The following is an 18564-nucleotide window of genomic DNA, read 5'->3' as shown; positions in this document are numbered from 1 at the left end:
CCCTGATTTTTGATTGGTACCTGTTGTGTACATCTGCCCAAGTTATTACTGGGTACTCGATCAATTTTTGTTTCAGCCGGCATGACGTTGTCGAACTTAGCTCGTTCAGTCCTTGGGTGAAAGCTTGTACGGCCCAATCGTCTGCGACTGGTGGCAAGTCCATACGTTCCATTTAAAATCGAGATACGAATTCCCTCAGCATTTTGTTACCCCTTTGTTTTACTTTGAAGAGATCTGATTTCCTTGTTGCAACCTTTATGGCACCAGCATGTGCTTTTATGAATGAATCTGCTAACATGGCAAAATAATCGATGGAACTTGGTGGTAAGTTGTGATACCAGATCATTGCTTCCTTTGCGAGGGTCTCTCCGAACTTTTTCAACAACACGGATTCGATCTCATCATCCTCCAAATGGTTGCCTTTGATGGCACATGTGTAGGAGGTGACGTGTTCGTTAGGATCGGTCGTACCGTTATATTTGGGAATTTCGGGCAAACGGAATTTTTTGGGGATTGGTTTTGGGGCCGCGCTCGAGGGAAAAGGCTTTTGTATGAATTATTTCGGATCGAGCCCTTTTATCATCGGCGGAGCCCCCGGGATTTGATCGACTCTAGCGTTATACGTTTCCACTTTTTTGTTGTTGGTTTCGACTCGTTTTGTGAGTTCTTCGAGCAATTTAGAAATTTCAGGAGCGGTCCCCGATTCCTGCTCGTTTGATTTCACTACGGCGGGCTCCGTTCTGGGGGTGGCTTCTCGAGGAAGCGGATTGGAGCTCGGCCCGCTTTGCATATGAGTTCAGCTCTGCAACTGGGCTATCGCTGTTTGTTGGGCTTGTAACATTTCGAAAATCATACACAAGCTGACCCCGGTTTCCCCCGTGCTGTAGGTGTCTCGGGCTATGGGTCGAGCACCGCCCTGAACGCTTCTTTCCGGTTCAGAACGCTGATTCGCTTCTAGAGTTATTTGTGAATTGATATCCAATGGTACTTCGGCTCGAATTTCGGGTTCTTCGATTCGAGCCTCGTTGCCGTCGTCAAGTAGCCTTCCGTCCCCGGGCGCTAAGTTGTTGGTTTCATCTGGAAGACCGGCTTCGAGGTCGATAGGTAGAGCCGTTTTGAAGTTGTAAGCTGGAGTGTAGTGTAGATTTATATCAAACAATCAATGTTACCCTTAGCCCCACGGTGGACGCCAAACTGTTTACCCGAAAAATCGGATAACGTTAAATTTAGATATGGTTCTAAAGGTATATAAATTCCTTTGATACAAAATTACAATACAAGTATTTTTGCTATAAAATGTGAATGATGGACGGGAAGGCTGAATCGGATTAGAAAAAACAAGCACAGTGAAATCTTAATGTATCTTGCAGGACCTCTGTCTATTGCAGTCTATCTCCCTCTTTATAGTAGAGGGTCACTGCTTTATTTATAACAACATAATAAAATAATACATATAGTGGAGAACCCATGATGGTTTGTCTCTTCCTTGATTCTCGCCAAGATTCTCTCCCTTGGTGCGGTTGTAACGACTCTTGTCTGCGAGCTTGGCACTGACTCGAGCTTGGTGTTAGATTGAATCCCGAGTTTTGGTTCGAGCTCGGTTCTGCCTTGGGGCATCGATATTCGGGGCCTGTGCCGATCGGTGTTGTCCCGTAGTCCGATTCAGACACGGGCTCGATAATGATATCGGGTTTTGCCGTTGATTGGTCTTATAGTTCGAAACTCGACGTCTCTACTTCGGAATTCGTTCGAGCTTGTCATGTGGATACCCTTTGATTGAAACGTCATTGTCTCGACCGATCCTTATGACTGGGAATCGGTTTTGACCGTACACAATAATCATTAGAAATATTAAGTTGACAGATATACACAACAATAAGTGGCAAAAGTCGAAATGAAACTTTGGTATGGAAAACTTTTTATATATTTGGTATATATGTAGAACTCTCTATTAATTTAATTTGTGTAGTATATATATTTCATCGTACAACATCTAAATTCCATTTTTTGGAGGCATTGAAATTCAGATAAAACAAACTTAATTTGTAGCATATAACAACTGAAAGACGAGATTATAGTCATCTAGTCTAGTAGGAGTATAAAACAAGAGCAAAGAATTTACTGCTTGTATCCCAACCACTTACCTTATTAAAGAATTAATTAGAATAACTTGTTGTTTTGCAGATATTTTATTATAGTTTATTCCAACTTATCTTTCGCCAAAATTGACACGTATCGCATTGATATTGTAAGATGAATACGAAATATTTTACTTCTGATAGCATCAACCATCAAGTACTGAAACTATTTTTCAAAATAAGTAATTAGTTACATATTTGGGTAAAAATACTTAAAATAATTAAGTAGTCTAATAAAAGGGCGTTTGGACATTAAAATTGTGAAATTCCAAAAAACAAAAGTAAAAAAAATTTAAGTAAAAATATATTTGAAAATTAGAGTTGTGTTTGGGTATGAACACAAACACAAGTGAAATTTAAAATTTTCTTGGCCAAACATTTATTCAAAAAAAAATCGAGAAAAATGAAAATCTTCTTATGGCCAAACGAGCCATAAGTGTTTGATAAGAAATCAATAAATAATTTTTGTTAAAATATAAATTCCCTTAAGTTATTTACAAAAAACACAAATTTAAAATATTTTACATGAAAAGACACGAAAGAAAAAAAAAATATTAGTTTCACTTTCCTTTTCGTGTCTTCTTCAATATCTTTAGTCTTCTTTGTAAAATGTACGTAGGGACCAAAATAATTTGTTTCAATCATCATTTAATTTTTGTTTGACTATTTATATTTAAGTTTAGCTAATCGATCGTGACATTATTATTTTTTATGATACAAAGAGGAAACTTTTTTTGTTAGTTCAAAATACAAGTGAAATTCAAAAATAGCCAGATTTACAAGTGGTAATTGAAAAACAGTCACAGTTTCAAAAGTAATCAAAATTTAGCCACTTTTCATGTAAAGATAAATCTGAACGAAAACACTGTTCAAAATTCGGAAGTTTGTTAATAATAAAGTGAAAGAAAAAGAGGTTTTTAATATAAACCAATGTATCCTTTATATATCCTTTAACCACCACCAACTACTAGATATTTATCACTTTTATGCTAGTGGCATGCCTTTAACTACTAAAAATGCAAATTTTTTTGACATATTTTAATCCAAAATTCCTTTTTGATGACCAAATTTTCGACGGGACGTCCGCCAGAAATTTGCATTCTTTGAGTAATTATATAGACAACTTAAATCTAAAAAGTAAGCCAAGATACAAGGAGACCACATGTTTCCTTAAAAAGTTCCTATATTTGTACACTTCATATAATGTCTCAATTAATAAAATACCAAAATAATACACTTCATATAATCTCTTATAGATTACAAAAATGATATATAATCATTAGAAATATTAAGTTGACAGATATACACAACAATAAGTGGCAAAAGTCGAAATGAGACTTTGGTATGGAAAACTTTATATATATTTGGTATATATGTAGAACTCTCTATTAATTTAATTTGTGTAGTATATATATTTCATCGTACAACATCTAAATTCCATTTTTTGGAGGCATTGAAATTCAGATAAAACAAACTTAATTTGTAGCATATAACAACTGAAAGACTTGATTATAGTCATCTAGTCTAGTAGGAGTATAAAACAAGAGCAAAGAATTTACTGCGTGTATCCCAACCACTTACCTTATTAAAGAATTAATTAGAATAACTTGTTGTTTTGCAGATACTTTATTATAGTTTATTCCAACTTATCTTTCGCCAAAATTGACACGTAATCGCATTGATATTGTAAGATGAACACGAAATATTTTACTTGTGATAGCATCAACCATCAAGTACTGAAACTATTTTTCAAAATAAGTAATTAGTTATATATTTGGGTAAAAATACTTAAAATAATTAAGTAGACTAATAAAAGGGCGTTTGGACATAAAAATTGTAAAATTCCAAAAAACAAAAGTAAAAAAAAAATTCAAGTAAAAATGTATTTGAAAATTAGAGTTATGTTTGGATATGAACACAAACACACGTGAAATTTAAATTTTCGTGGCCAAACATTTATTCAAAAAATAATCGAAAAAAATGAAAATCTTCTTATGGCCAAACGAGCCATAAGTGTTTGATAAGAAATCAATAAATAATTTTTGTTAAAATATCCTAAATTCCCTTAAGTTATTTACAAAAAACACAAATTAAAAATATTTTACATGAAAAGACACGAAAGGGAAAAAAAAAATTAGTTTCACTTTCCTTTTCGTGTCTTCTTCAATATCTTTATTCTTCTTTGTAAAATGTACGTAGGGACCAAAATAATTTGTTTCAATCATCATTGAATTTTTGTTTGACTATTTATATTTAAGTTTAGCTAATCGATCGTGACATTATTATTTTTTTATGATACAAAGAGGAAACTTTTTTTGTTAGTTCGAAATACGAGTGAAATTCAAAAATAGCCAGATTTACAAGTGGTAATTGAAAAACAGTCACAGTTTCAAAAGTAATCAAAATTTAGCCACTTTTCAAGTAAAGATAAATCTAAATGAAAACATTGTTCAAAATTCGGAAAATATTCCAGTATAATATACTGGATTTCCAACATAATATGATGGAAGTTCATACAGAGGTGCTTCAATCTCCAGTATATATATATATATATATATATATATATATATATATATATATATATATATATATATATATAGGCTAAATACATACGGAGACACTTAAAATTGACACAATTTTTCATTTAGATACTTAAACTTAGGAGTGTTCCTAATGAGTACGTACACTACACGAACTTTGTTCCACTTAGACACTCTTTTGACAATTAGCCAAACTTACAAAGGGTGTGCAATACACTCGTTGCTGACGTGGCAAATGACAAATAAAACGAGAACATATATCTTTTTGAGTTTAAAAAAAAGGAAAAATTATGTTAAATCTATTTAATAAGCAAAATAAAAATAACATTCTCAAAAAGAAAAGAAAATTTAATTTACACTAAATCAGGAAAGAACACATTAAAAAAAATGACATATTGGTATTCTGAAAATTAATGTTCTTGGTGTTCTTCAATATCTTCATGTGTGAAAGTGGAAGAGGCAATAGTGAAAATGGTAGTGGAGAGAAAGAAGAAGCAGGAGAAGAAGAAGAAGAAAAGAAAAAAGAAAAAAGAAACAAAAATCTTTTTTTTGGGCTCTTGACGAGCTTATACTGGGTGAAACTCACTCTATGTGCCAACTCAGTAAGAAGTGCTTAATTGGAATAAGTTTCGAGTAGTGTAAGTGCTTAATAGGAACACCTCTAAGTTTAAGTGTATAAATGAAAAATCGTGCAAACTTTGAGTGTCTTCGTATATGTTCAGCCTATATATTATGCTGGAACTTTTCGTGTGTTGGAGTTCCAGCATAATATGCTGGAAGTTCATACATAGGTGCACTAATCTCTAGTATATTATGCTGGAACTTTCCGTGTTATCGCAAAATAGTGGCTATTTTCAATAACTTTGCAAACGCTGATTATTTTTCAATTACTGGTTCAAAAACTGGCTAGCCCGTACTATTTACCCAACCAATTTTGTTACTAGCAATATTTTTTTCTTTTTTTTTTGGATAGAGAAAGGAGAACATTCTACTATTAAGTACTTGAAAAAGGAAGCATTACATCATTCCTAAAATAGAAATATCCTTGTCCAATACACATGGCGTCTGATGCCAAAATTATTACCATGCAAACGGAGGTAGATGCAACTTTATTGCGTCTGGTCCACATGAATTTAATATCTTCTGTGCGGTATATAAATTTATACTCCGTATTTAAAAATTTACTAGAGTTAAAATGAAAAGTAGGAACGAACTCGTAATAAAAAATTAATAGGTTTAGTGCTAAAAATCTTAAAAGTTGAACTTAAGTTTAAATTTTCAGATCCACCTCATCATGCAAGTAACTACCATGCAATTCTAGATAGTAATATTTTTTTAATCCGAATTCACGCCATATAAGGTTCATTAAAAGGGAAAACGCTCCCTACATAACAATACTTTATTTTCAATTTTTAAGGATCGAAACTGAGACTTCTGGTTAAGGTTGAACAGATGTTGATCGACATCGCGCACCTATAATTCTAAGCACATTATTAGCATCAAGCCCTTTTGTTTTGTTAAAAAGTACCAGAGGTGGAAATAATATAGAAAAAGAAGTTAAATTTCGATACTCTAGCATAAATATATTTTAAAAGACTTCTTTTTCACTTTTCGAAACTTATAAGATTAAAAAGTCAGACTATGAAAAGTTAGGTGGTTAAGCATAGAAAATTTTGTGATCTTTTACGAATAAGCAGTCCATTTTCCAAGCTAATATACGTCTTTGTTAGGAAAATATCATGGGAACACTCCAAAATTCCATAGAACTAAAAGTCATTTTCAAGTGCAATATAGACTTGTGTGAACTAAAAGTCATTCCAAAGAGGATTATGACATATACTAACACAAATATAGACTTGTGTGAAGTTATTAATCAAAAAGTATTGTGGTTCGTTCTATATTTAGATATTTTGCAAGAGTATATTGTACATTAATTATAAACAAAATAGTTGTAATTTAGTGGTTGCACCTTAAGCTGACAAAGGATGGTCAATTAAACACCAGTTTTAGCTAAAAGGATATATATATATATATATATATATATATATATATATATATATATATATATATATATATATATATATATATATATATATATATATGTGTGTGTGTGTGTGTGTGTGTGTGTGTGTGTGTGTGTTAATTTTGAGCACTTTTATGAAATTTTGATATCGCTACTATTTTCACTAGGGGTGCACATGGAACGGGTTGGTTCGGTTTTTACCAAAACCAAACCAAACCAACTATATTGGTTTGGATTGGTTCAAGTTTGGCGGGTTTTTCGATTTTTTCGGATTTTTACTTAAATATTGTTTCAATCTTACTTTGTTAAATTTTTTATAAGTAAATATATGTTTAGTAAAAAGTAAAAAAATTGATAAATATATTATCTATTAAATATTCTTATGGGAGAATCTACTTAGTAACACATGATAGTTATTTTTTCTGTCGTCTGACAATAATTTTTCGTTGATGTACACTTTCAAGGTTAACCGAATCTAGTAATTGAATATAAAAATCAATATGATACCTAAATAATAATAATCATGTTACACCCCACGTTTTCGTACGTGAAAGTACGCCATAACTAAATTGATGAAAGCTCGAAAATGAGATGTTACATCCCGCATTTTTATACATTAAAGTTTCCTCGTAAGTTAATCGACATAAGTTCAAGGACAAGATTATTTTTGAGGTTGTAAGTATTATTATATTTCAAAAAAAAGTTATAAGTAAAGTCGTGAAGGTAAGGGGGTAAACGAATCGAAGAAAATGAGTTTCGTCGAAGTTTCACATTTTGGAAAAAAATACGGTCCAAGCTGTAATACCCCGTATTCATAGACTAGTGTTATACCACATGACCATGATAGTAAGGTATATGAAGTATATTAGTATTTAAGTGAAATAAGAGTTAGAAATTAATTGTTTGGAATTAGTATAAGTGGATAAGTGTAAAAATAAATGTGTTGTCCACGTGGGACCATGGCAACTAAAGAAAGAGGTGACTAATTTATATTAAAGTATGTCATTTATCGGCAGTCATGATTTTCAAAGTGATGGAAAATGGGGGTGGACCCCTCCCCCCCCCCACCACACACACATATATATATATATATATATATATATCAAATATAATCTTGGATAGTTCTATTTTTGGATATGCTTTAAATTATACATTTGATATGAGAAAGTTTATAAATGAGATTTTCTTTGTTATAAAGATAGAAATTATTTTCTCACAAGAAAAGAAGGTTATGTTTTTACCGTTTTAAGAATTAAGCGTATGAAAATTTGTACTCTTTATATGAGATTAGAAAAATTAGAAGTTGATAAAATATATGTATTTTTACATGAATATTTTAATAAAATATTAGTATATGTATTATTTTTATATGATACCATAATTTATTAATATTTTAATATTTGAATAATGGTGCTTTAGGATGAGGACAAGGTTTCTAACTTTGTTTTGACATTATTTCACGTGATGGTGTCTACTCAATTAGATATCTATATATTATTATATTAATAAAATTGTTAGAGGATGTCAATCAACTAGAATCAAAGCCTCTTTTATTTAATTTAATGAAGGACTTGCCTTTATATGCTTATAACCCGTATGACTATCATTTGTTTTAATTGATATCTCTTCTTGAGATTTAATAGCCAAGGCTTTTAAAAAGGAAATGTTGCTACCTTATACAAGATGATCCATAGGCAATAGCATTCCCTTCTTCATCTCTGTATCAACATACATCAATTTACTTCACGTTCTCCTCCTCCTTCCAAGATCAAATATTCTAATCTTCCTCCGTCGATTTCATGGTTATAACATCGATATACTATGAATCTTATCAATCTGAATATTACTTTGTAATGAAATAAGATATCGAGAAGCTTTAAAGAGGCGATCTTGGCTTGATCCGTTGTCTACGATCTTCTACGAGCTCATACGCGCAATTAAGGTATGTTAAGTCTATCCCTTCTTTCTTTTTGGCATGATCCAAGTGATGCAAACGAAACGAACAAAATACGCAACTCTCATAAATGACTCTATTCATAAAAATACCAGGGGTGTCTATATTCTTGATTCCACATGTGAATTATTATTATATCCTCTGTTCATGGGTCTCAAAAAAATATGTATTTGATAAAGTTTGTCCGAAAGGCATATTAATTTTATAATAGTCGAGAAATCTTATTAATGTATTTCTTATGCATTTCATGCATTTATACATTTACATTGACCCATGACCAGAAGGCGTTATATATGCGTATATTATATGTATATGGGATATGGGAAAAGGTTACGGCGTTATATATGCACCACCACCTGATCAGTTGGTATACGTTGATGATTTTTCCACAGTGGCCGAGATGATATGATGGGATGCCCTCAGAGGTTTGATGATGTTATGTACGCATATACCTATGCATGGTATGACATTTATTCGTATATGTATGATATTATAAATATGAAATGATTCACAGGGTTATTCAGACTTACATGTCTTTTACTCCATGTTTCTCTCATGTCTATTATTTACTAATTTTTATTCTTTACATACTCGGTATATTATTTATACCGACGTCCCTTTTGCCTGGGGACGCTGCGTTTCATGCCCGCAGGTCCTGATAGACAAGTTGTGAGTCCTCCAAGTAGGCTATCAGCTCAGCGGAAGGTATTAGTACGCTCCATTTGCTCCGGAGTTGCTTATTTGGTCAGTATGATTTGAACATGTATTAATTAGTATGGCGGGGCCCTGTCCCGAGCTTTATGGTATTCATATACTCTTAGAGGCTTGTAGACATATGTCATGTACGTGAAAGATTGTACGGCCTTATCGGCCTATGTTCAATGTACGAGTGATCATTTTGGTCTTATAAGCCCGTATGTCATATGTATAAGTTCGTATTACATGTTGGGTCGTCCAATGTTGAGTGTTTCCTCATGTTTTATTCTACTTATCTCACAACAGGCTCTCCGACTCATTTATCTATGATAGTATGATACAAAAGATACGTGACGTTGGTACTCAATTGAGTAAGGTATCGGGTGCCCGTCGTAGTCCATCGATTTAGGTTGTGACAAAAGTGGTATCAGAGCAGTTCTGTCCTAGGGAGTCTACAAGTTGTGTCTAGTAGAGTCTTGTTTTTGGGTGTGTTGTGAACCACACCTATAAGCAGGAGGCTACAAGGCATTTAGGACTGTCACTCTTTCTTCTTACTCTAGATGGTGTGGTAGAGCTCAATCGTAGAAATTCAAATTCCCAAATTCTATTATATTCGTAATACAACAATACGTACATCCAGAAAGACAGTTGGTAAGAGATTGAATATGGCTGTGGAAGAGTTGAGTCAGAGAAACTCGATTTTGCATCATGCTTATGATGAGTAAATGTGAGGTCTTCAGCAGAACATGTGTGTACTAAGACGTGTAAGCTTCTTGATAAGGAGACTTAAGGTAAGAATATCTATCCAGCCATATGGTGAAAAGTAATGAGAGGTTCAGAAGGTAGATACAATTTTCAAAAAGTAAAAAAAAAAAAAAAGCAAGGTGAAGAAGGGTACGAGGCACCCAGTTAATGAAGATTGTCAGTATTTACCATTCAAGGAGAGATATATAACCATTTTGCGTTACCTTCAACAGTAACAGATGTATGTACAATTGGTCACACCCATCTCAATTATGCCCTATGGGAACTAACAGATATGGTTTAAGAGAAGGATGTGATATCAAGATCCAGCTGGGGTTAGAGTAACCCAAAATGATGGATGAATTGTTTGCGTTAGTTGACATTTCCAAAGGATATTGCAAATGTGCTAATAGATCTCCTTGTGAGATACCCAAACGGCGCACTCTAAAATAGTACAACTAGATATGAGTACTACAAAGAGAGGCACTGGAAGCCTGGAAGGGATAAATATTATCTTAGTGTGGCTCCCGTCCCTAGTAGAGAGAAAATGTTAGGCAACCCGAAGAGCCAGTGGATGAAGCAATGGGAGCTAAAAGCAAAAGAATGTCTTGTTGAAGTTTTTAGAATAAAGTGATAGACAGAAATGTTAGCATCAATAAGAAGAGAGTTAATGAAGCATTATGAGTAAGATGTGATACATATATGAAAATGGTACATCAAAAAACAAAATGACAGTATTACAGAGTCTATAGTCAAGTGAAGGAAAAGATGAGAGGTGACAGGCCTTGAGACAACAAAAGAGTATAGGATATAAAGTCGTATCCTAATTTCGAGAAATAAGTTCGTGACTCTAACGTGATTACCAGAAGGAAAAGTTAGACCCTAGAGTAATACAAATCAGTATAGGTTGATGAACAAGGTAAAATAAACATGAATTAAGGACTGAGTGATTTGATAATAGTCGGTATCATGAGAATTTCAGATTTGCGTTCCAGCGATAATAGAATGGACGACAAAAGAATAACCTTTAAAGGTCATTCACGAAGACGCTTACCTAAAGCAAGCAATGTGAGAAAAGTTAAGCTTAAGGGACTATGTGTGACAGTTACACTAAGTGTCACCCTTGTGAGTAAGGAATTTTGTTATCCTTGGTACAAAAGGATTACCGCAAGGCGAGTAAGGGTCATCGATGATGTGAAAAGATGCCAAAGATGAAGATGTAAAACATCTATAGGTAGATCGTCGTGACACTAAATCTTAGTACTCCCCTAAAGGGGGGAAATATGGAGGGATGTGACATTAAGTTAGAATTAAGTGGTTCTAGTAACTATGGAATGGCAAAGGAAGAATGCGATAAAAATGAGAAATGAATGAGGTTGCACTTATTCAAATCCTACATATATGCTACGATTCCAGAACATTATGCAAACACGACATCAAGGAGAGGAAGTAAGGGTTCCTGCCTGAGATGTTATTGATAGATGAGGAGCCAGTGCGAGATGTAAGTTAAGACAAAAGAAAATAACCCAAGAAAGATTACGCGGAAAATTGATATGAGAATGGGCCAACGAGTAGTTAGTAGTTGATTCAGGACGAGCCTAGTTATGGCTAGACAAGAGGATACAAACAAATCAACAGATTGTACAAGATAAACATAGTGAACCCCAACATGGGAATTCAGTCTCGCAGATATGACATCGTGATCCTTTAGAAATATTCAGATAGGAGTTGGGGTAGTTAAAGGTATCGTATAAGTGTTACGAAAATAAAAGAGAGTGCCACTGGGAAATAGTTAGAAATTTCAGTTCAGAAGCAACCCTACGAGCACAAGGGCATGAAGGTAAGTAACTAGGGATAGTTATAGGCAAAGAAGGACATCAAAAATTCCGTCGAGTATACGATGTAATAAGTTAGCAGCTTTACAAGAGTCAGAAGGTCTTCCCTAAGTACTACAATGAAAAACTAGCTGAGGAAATAAGGAAGAAGGCTTCAACCTAAGCACAATGACCTAAAGAGGAAATGGTCTTGTAACAACAGTCTCACAACAACAATGTATGCACTCCATAAGAAAGTGGTAGCTATCGTGGATAATCAACGGGAAGAAGAAAACAAAATCAAAAGGTGATATTCAAGATCAAATGGGTTGTATGGAATTCCAATATGTATGGGCACTAAGATAAGCCAAGTATTCATGCAACAAGTGGCAAAACGACCAGGAAAAGTGATTGCTTACATTTAAAGAAAGTTGAGAAGGAAGGAAAGGAATTATTCGATCAATGATCCAGAGTTAGTTACATTATGAATGCAATCAAGATTTAGAAATATTATCCATGCAGCATATATGTTGACAATCATACAGTCGTAGAAGACTTCGGTATAAGTTATAAGAAAGGATTGAGTCCGGGTCATAGACAAAGAATTGAATTGTTAGAAGGTTGGATCATGGATATTCCATAACGCCCATGAAAGGCTAAAGTAATAACTAATACCATGAGTCATAGCTTAGAAGATAGCTTAAGCTTACATACAGGCTGATCAGAGGGAATAGGAAACTAAAAGAGTTACATCAACTAAGTAAATCAGGAGTCTGATTATTGGACCCAGAAAATGATAGAAATTGTGATTGAGATCATTGCAGAATCACTCTTAATATCATAGGTACAAAAGAGATAGTACAACAGTTATATTCTATAACAGCTCTACGATAGAGCCAGTTAGAAGAATACCAGCCTCATAAGAAGTCAGTATGAAGCTCATGCCGGATTGTGTATGCGGCAGAAGTGCAAGTATTATAATAGAGCTTCAAGTTGTGGGTGTGAATCATACCTATGTGGAAGGGGGGTTATGAAAGAGATAGAAGATGTGATGCAAGATTTTAAGGTAAGTAAGGTAAATATGAACAACGTACAAGATACTCGGGTGCAGAAGGTTGTGAATAGTCCATACTTCAGGTAGAAGGCTAGAAGCGCTGGGATTCAGTATCCAGGAATGATAGCGTCGTCGTCAGTGGCATATCTTCCAGCCTATGGTCTCTAGGTACCGAGAAGTCTAGTTAAGAGAATAAAGAAGAGTTAGAGACGATGTAATGTCTCACTTAATGTTCCAGAATAACATAAGAAAATCCATGGTGCAAGCAAGTTGAAGAAGGTTGCAAGTAATATAAATGTATATGTGTAGGTCGCAAGCTAAAGTATGGTAGAGTGACGAGGTTTTAGGAAGACATGAGTAAGGATAAGATATGGAGGTGAGAAGGTGACGAGAATGGATAAGTCCTCAAGATTAAACCCATGAAAATAAGAGAGATGATGGTTTCTCTAAGTTATAGAAAATTCAGTATAGCCTGAATGAACTCAAAGGAGTCTAAGACTAGTAGCATTTAGAAGAGATAGAACGCTTCCCTGGTAATAGAATGGGGGTGTAATTGTGATAGACAAAGGATGACGTTTGGGCCTTCGATTGAGTAATAATTTGAAGAAAAAAACAACAAAGGGGATTTTATGGACGGCATAGGACTAGAATACCCCCAGAGGATTAATCACGTTGGGATGCTATAAAATACGGTTATTGAAGTATAGTATCGCTCTAGGTGGATCAGTCTAATCATTTCAGATGGTCCCCAATGAGACGTGAGCCCTAGCGGCAGTATTACATAAAAGGTCAAGTTATAGATCAATATTGAGGTAAAACAACAATGAATGGATAAAAGTTACAAAGTATCAGATGAGATTAGGCTGTCATTCTTAAGATGAACAGTAATGAGGAAGAAAAATACCGAGTGAAGAGCTTCAGTATACCTATAGATGCCTAGAGGGACGCCTTGTTAAGTTCTGTATATGTTCCCAAAGTGAGGCCCAAAGATTGGCTAAAAGCTGGAGGGAAGAGTCGCATAGGCACACATACAAGGACAAAGTCGTACAGACTGCATGATAGAAGGTAGCAATAGTTACGAGATTGAAAGAATTCCGGCCATAAGTCGTGGTGTGAGAAAGAGGCCTAAAGGGGGGAATGCCTTGGCCTTTAGATTTATTCCCAGAACAGTTGCCTAGATGGCAAGAAGAGTACTAAAGTATTCGCAAGAGCTATAGGTTATGATATTGATAAGTGCATCAGTCAACATTCGAGGACGAATGTTCCAAAGGGGGGAATAATGTTACACCCCATATTTTCGTACGTGAAAGTACTCCATAAGTAAATTGATGAAAGCTCGAAAATGAGATGTTACATCCCGCATTTTTATACATTAAAGTTTCGTCGTAAGTTAATCGACATAAGTTCAAGGACAAGATTATTTTTGAGGTTGTAAGTATTATTATATTTCAGAAAAAGGTTATAAGTAAAGTCGTGAAGGTAAGGGGGTAAACGAATCGAAGAAAATGAGTTTCGTCGAAGTTTGACATTTTGAAAAAAAAAATACGGTCCAAGCTGTAATACCCCGTATTTATGGACTAATGCTATACCACATGACAATGCTAGTAAGGTATATGAAGTATATTAGTATTTAAGTGAAATAAGAGTTAGAAATTGATTGTTTGGAATTAGTATAAATGGATAAGTGTAAAAATAAATGTGTTGTCCATGTGGGACCATGGCAACTAAAGAAAGAGGTGACTAATTTGTATTAAAGTGTGTCATTTATCGGCAGTCATGATTTTCAAAGTGATGGAAAATGGGGGTGGACCCCTCCCCCCCCCCACCACACACCCCCCCCACACACACACACACACATATATATATATATATATATATATATATATATATATATATATATATATATATATATATATATCAAATATAATCTTGGATAGTTCTATTTTTGGATATGTTTTAAATTATACACTTGATATGAGAAAGTTTATAAATGAGATTTTCTTTGTTATAAAGATAGAAATTATTTTCTCACAAGAAAAGAAGGTTATGTTTTTACCGTTTTAAGAATTAAGCGTACGAAAATTTGTATTCTTTATATGAGATTAGAACAATTAGAAATTGATAAAATATATGTATTTTTACATGGATATTTTAATAAAATATTAGTATATATATTACTTTTATATGGTTCCATAATTTATTAATATTTTAATATTTAAATAATGGTGCTTTAGGATGAGGACAAGGTTTCTAACTTTGTTTTGACATTATTTCACGTGACGGTGTCTACTCAATTAGATATCTATATATTATTATATTAATAAAATTATTAGAGGATGTCAATCAACTAGAATCAAAGCCCCTTTTCTTTAATTAATGAAGGACTTGCCTTTATATGCTTATAACCCGTATGACTATCATTTGTTTTAATTGATATCTCTTCTTGAGATTTAATAGCTAAGGCTTTTAAAAAGGAAATGTTGCTGCATTATACAAGATGATCCATAGGCAATAACGTTCCCTTCTTCATCTCTGTATCAACATACATCAATTTACTTCATGTTCTCCTCCTCCCAAGATCAAATATTCTAATCTTCCTCCATCGATTTCATGGTTATAACATCGATATACTATGAATATTATCAATCCGAATATTACTTTGTAATGAAGTAAGGTATCGAGAAGCTTTAAAGAGGCGATCTTGGTTTGATCCGTTGTCTACGATCTTCTACGAGCTCATACGCGCAATTAAGGTATGTTAAGTCTATCCCTTCTTTCTTTTTGGCATGATCCAAATGATACAAATGAAACGAGCAAAATACGCAACTCTCATAAATGACTTTATTCATAAAAATACCAGGGGTGTCTATATTCTTGATTCCACATGTGAATTATTATTATATCCTCTGTTCATGGGTCTCAGAAAAATACGTATTTGATAAAGTTTGTCCGAAAGGCATATTGATTTTATAATAGTCGAGAAATCTTATTAATGTATTTCTTATGTATTTCATGCATTTATACATGTACATTGACCCATGACCAGAAGGCGTTATATACTCGCATATTATGTGTATATGGGATATGGAAAAAGGTTATGGCGTTATATACGCACTACCACCTGATCAGCTGGTATACGTTTGATGATTTACCCACAGTGGCCGAGATGATATGATGGGATGCCCTTAGAGGTTTGATGATGTTATGTACGCATATACCTATGCATGGTATGGCATTTATACGTATATGTATGATATTATAAATATGTAATGATTCACAGGGTTATTCAGACTTACATGTCTTTTACTCCATGTTTCTCTCATGTCTATTATTTACTAATTTTCATTCCTTACATATTCGGTACATTATTTGTACTGACGTCCCTTTTGCCTGGGGACGCTGCGTTTCATGCCTGCAGGTCCTGATAAACAGGCTGCGAGTCCTCCAAGTAGGCTATCAGCTCATCGGAAGGTATTAGTACGCTCCATTTGCTCCGGAGTTGTTTATTTGGTCAGTATGATTTGAACATGTATTAATTAGTATTACGGGGCCATGTCCCGACCTTTTTGGTATTCATCTACTCTTAGAGGCTTGTAGACATATGTCATGTACGTGAAAGATTGTACGGCCTTATCGGCCTATGTTCAATGTACGAGTGATCATTTTGGTCTTATAGGCCCGTATGTCATATGTATAAGTTCGTATTACATGTTGGGTCATCCAATGTTGAGTGTTTCCTCATTATTATTCTACTTATCTCACGACAGTCTCTCTGACTCATTTATCTATGATAGTATGGTACGAAAAATACATGACGTTGGTACTCGGTTGAGTAAGATATCGGGTGCCCGTCGCAGTCCATCAGTTTGGGTCGTGACAAATCACTTCAAATTCGAAAAAGATATAAGAATTTAATAGATCTTGACATATGAATATGGAAGAACAAAGAGATTGACGCATTTAAGTAACACTTGATAAGAAAGTGATCATACAACCCATTATTTAAGATTAATTAATATAAAGCACTTCATATTTTATTAAATATTATATCCCGTAAGAGAATCTCAAATATTTCTAGACATATTTTTAAAAATAATTCTATATAAAAGCTTAAAAGTATATATAAAAATTATATATCTATATGTCGGTTTGGTTCGTATTTTTTACTCAATACCAAACCAAATCAAACCAAACCTAGTTGGATTTTTTAAACGGTTTGGTTTGACTTTTCGGTTTGGTGCGATTTTCCGGTTCTGTTTGCACACCCCTAAATCCCTAATTTTCATCATTTATCCCTTAAAAGTTCAGGTTTTACTTTTCACCAAATTATTCTTTAAATTTTATTATTTACTACACCCACCAAATTGTTACTGCTTACAGTTACTGCTTCTTTCTATTACTATATCCGCCACTATATTCCTTTCAACAGTGTGCGAGGATTTATCGAAAACAACCTTTCTACTTTCATAAAATAGGGATAAAATTTACGTACACGCTATCTTTCCAGACCCACTTATAAAGAATATCAATATAGCAAGGAAACAAAGGCTTGAGGAATTGTCCTTATCATTAATAAATATCTCATTGACTATTACCCATGAGGAGCTACCTAACTTTTATAAGTGCATCTGCAGACAAATTAGTTATAAGTCATTTGCCTCCAAATAAATTTGGCAATATGATCCTAGGTTTAAGTACAATCCAAATAGTTGACTTTAATAAAACACATTTCCAACTAGATATATAATTTGAGCCTGATAGTGAAGATAATTAAGGGAAAAAATTCTTTTGAAAAAAGGATGTTATGAGAAATATTTCTACAAATACTGATCAAGTTTTTATGGAGGGAAGTTGAAGAGAAAGCTATACGAAAAATTATGATTGTGTGGGGAAAAATGAGTGATCTACTAAGGCGGAGAGCTAGAGTACCGGGAGCGGGTTCGATCGAATCCAGTAGCTTTGATTCAAAGTTTGTATTTATCTTTAAAAAATTATCAAAGACGTATAAATTATTAATTTAAAACCCAGTAATTTAATATAATTACAATTCTGAAACCATAAGATTGAAATCCTAACTTTACGTCTGGTGATTTATGCAACTATTTATACAAATTATGGACCGTTAGTGAATATGATTATTGCAACTATTCATTCCTGAATTTTACAATCATAGGTATCGTCACACGAGAAATGAAAAACGTATTGGATAGATAGAAAAAAAAACTAGCATATGATATGAAATCTTTGTTGACCCTTCTCTCCTCTAGCTCAACGAACCAACTTCAAGCCTCTATCTTTCTCTAGCAGAATTATTTATTTTATTGTTTCTACCGTGCATTAGTTCACTTTATAATGAGGAGTACAAATATTAACAGTTAAAAATTAAAATAAGAATTATATCACTTAATCATGAAACCATAAAAAATTATTCTTGATATGCACTAATGACAGGTTAGTTGCAACTTGCAACTAGCACCGATTGAGGAACCATAATAATGTAATACATATCCAATTCGCATCAACGTGATCCAATTTTTTTAATTAATGACATTATTAAATGAATAAAGTGAAATAAAAATTAATAATATAAAGTGAGCAATA

General features: G+C 33.6%; 2 long non-coding RNA genes across 2 annotated transcripts; both read left to right on the top strand.

Annotated features, from left to right (window-relative positions):
* Window positions 1–8312: 8312 nt before the first annotated feature.
* On the top strand, window positions 8313–9630 carry LOC138893496 (uncharacterized). The gene is made up of 2 exons (XR_011409020.1): window positions 8313–8643; window positions 9308–9630. It is a non-coding gene; the product is annotated as an uncharacterized lncRNA (long non-coding RNA).
* Window positions 9631–15323: 5693 nt separating this feature from the next.
* Window positions 15324–16710, top strand: LOC138893495 (uncharacterized). Its single transcript, XR_011409019.1, has 2 exons — window positions 15324–15716; window positions 16382–16710. It is a non-coding gene; the product is annotated as an uncharacterized lncRNA (long non-coding RNA).
* The last annotated feature ends 1854 nt before the right edge of the window (window positions 16711–18564 follow it).

The sequence above is a fragment of the Nicotiana tomentosiformis genome, chromosome 6, assembly GCF_000390325.3.
Source record: "Nicotiana tomentosiformis chromosome 6, ASM39032v3, whole genome shotgun sequence".
NCBI classification, from domain to species: Eukaryota; Viridiplantae; Streptophyta; class Magnoliopsida; order Solanales; family Solanaceae; genus Nicotiana; species Nicotiana tomentosiformis.
This window is presented reverse-complemented; position numbering and strand designations above follow the sequence as displayed.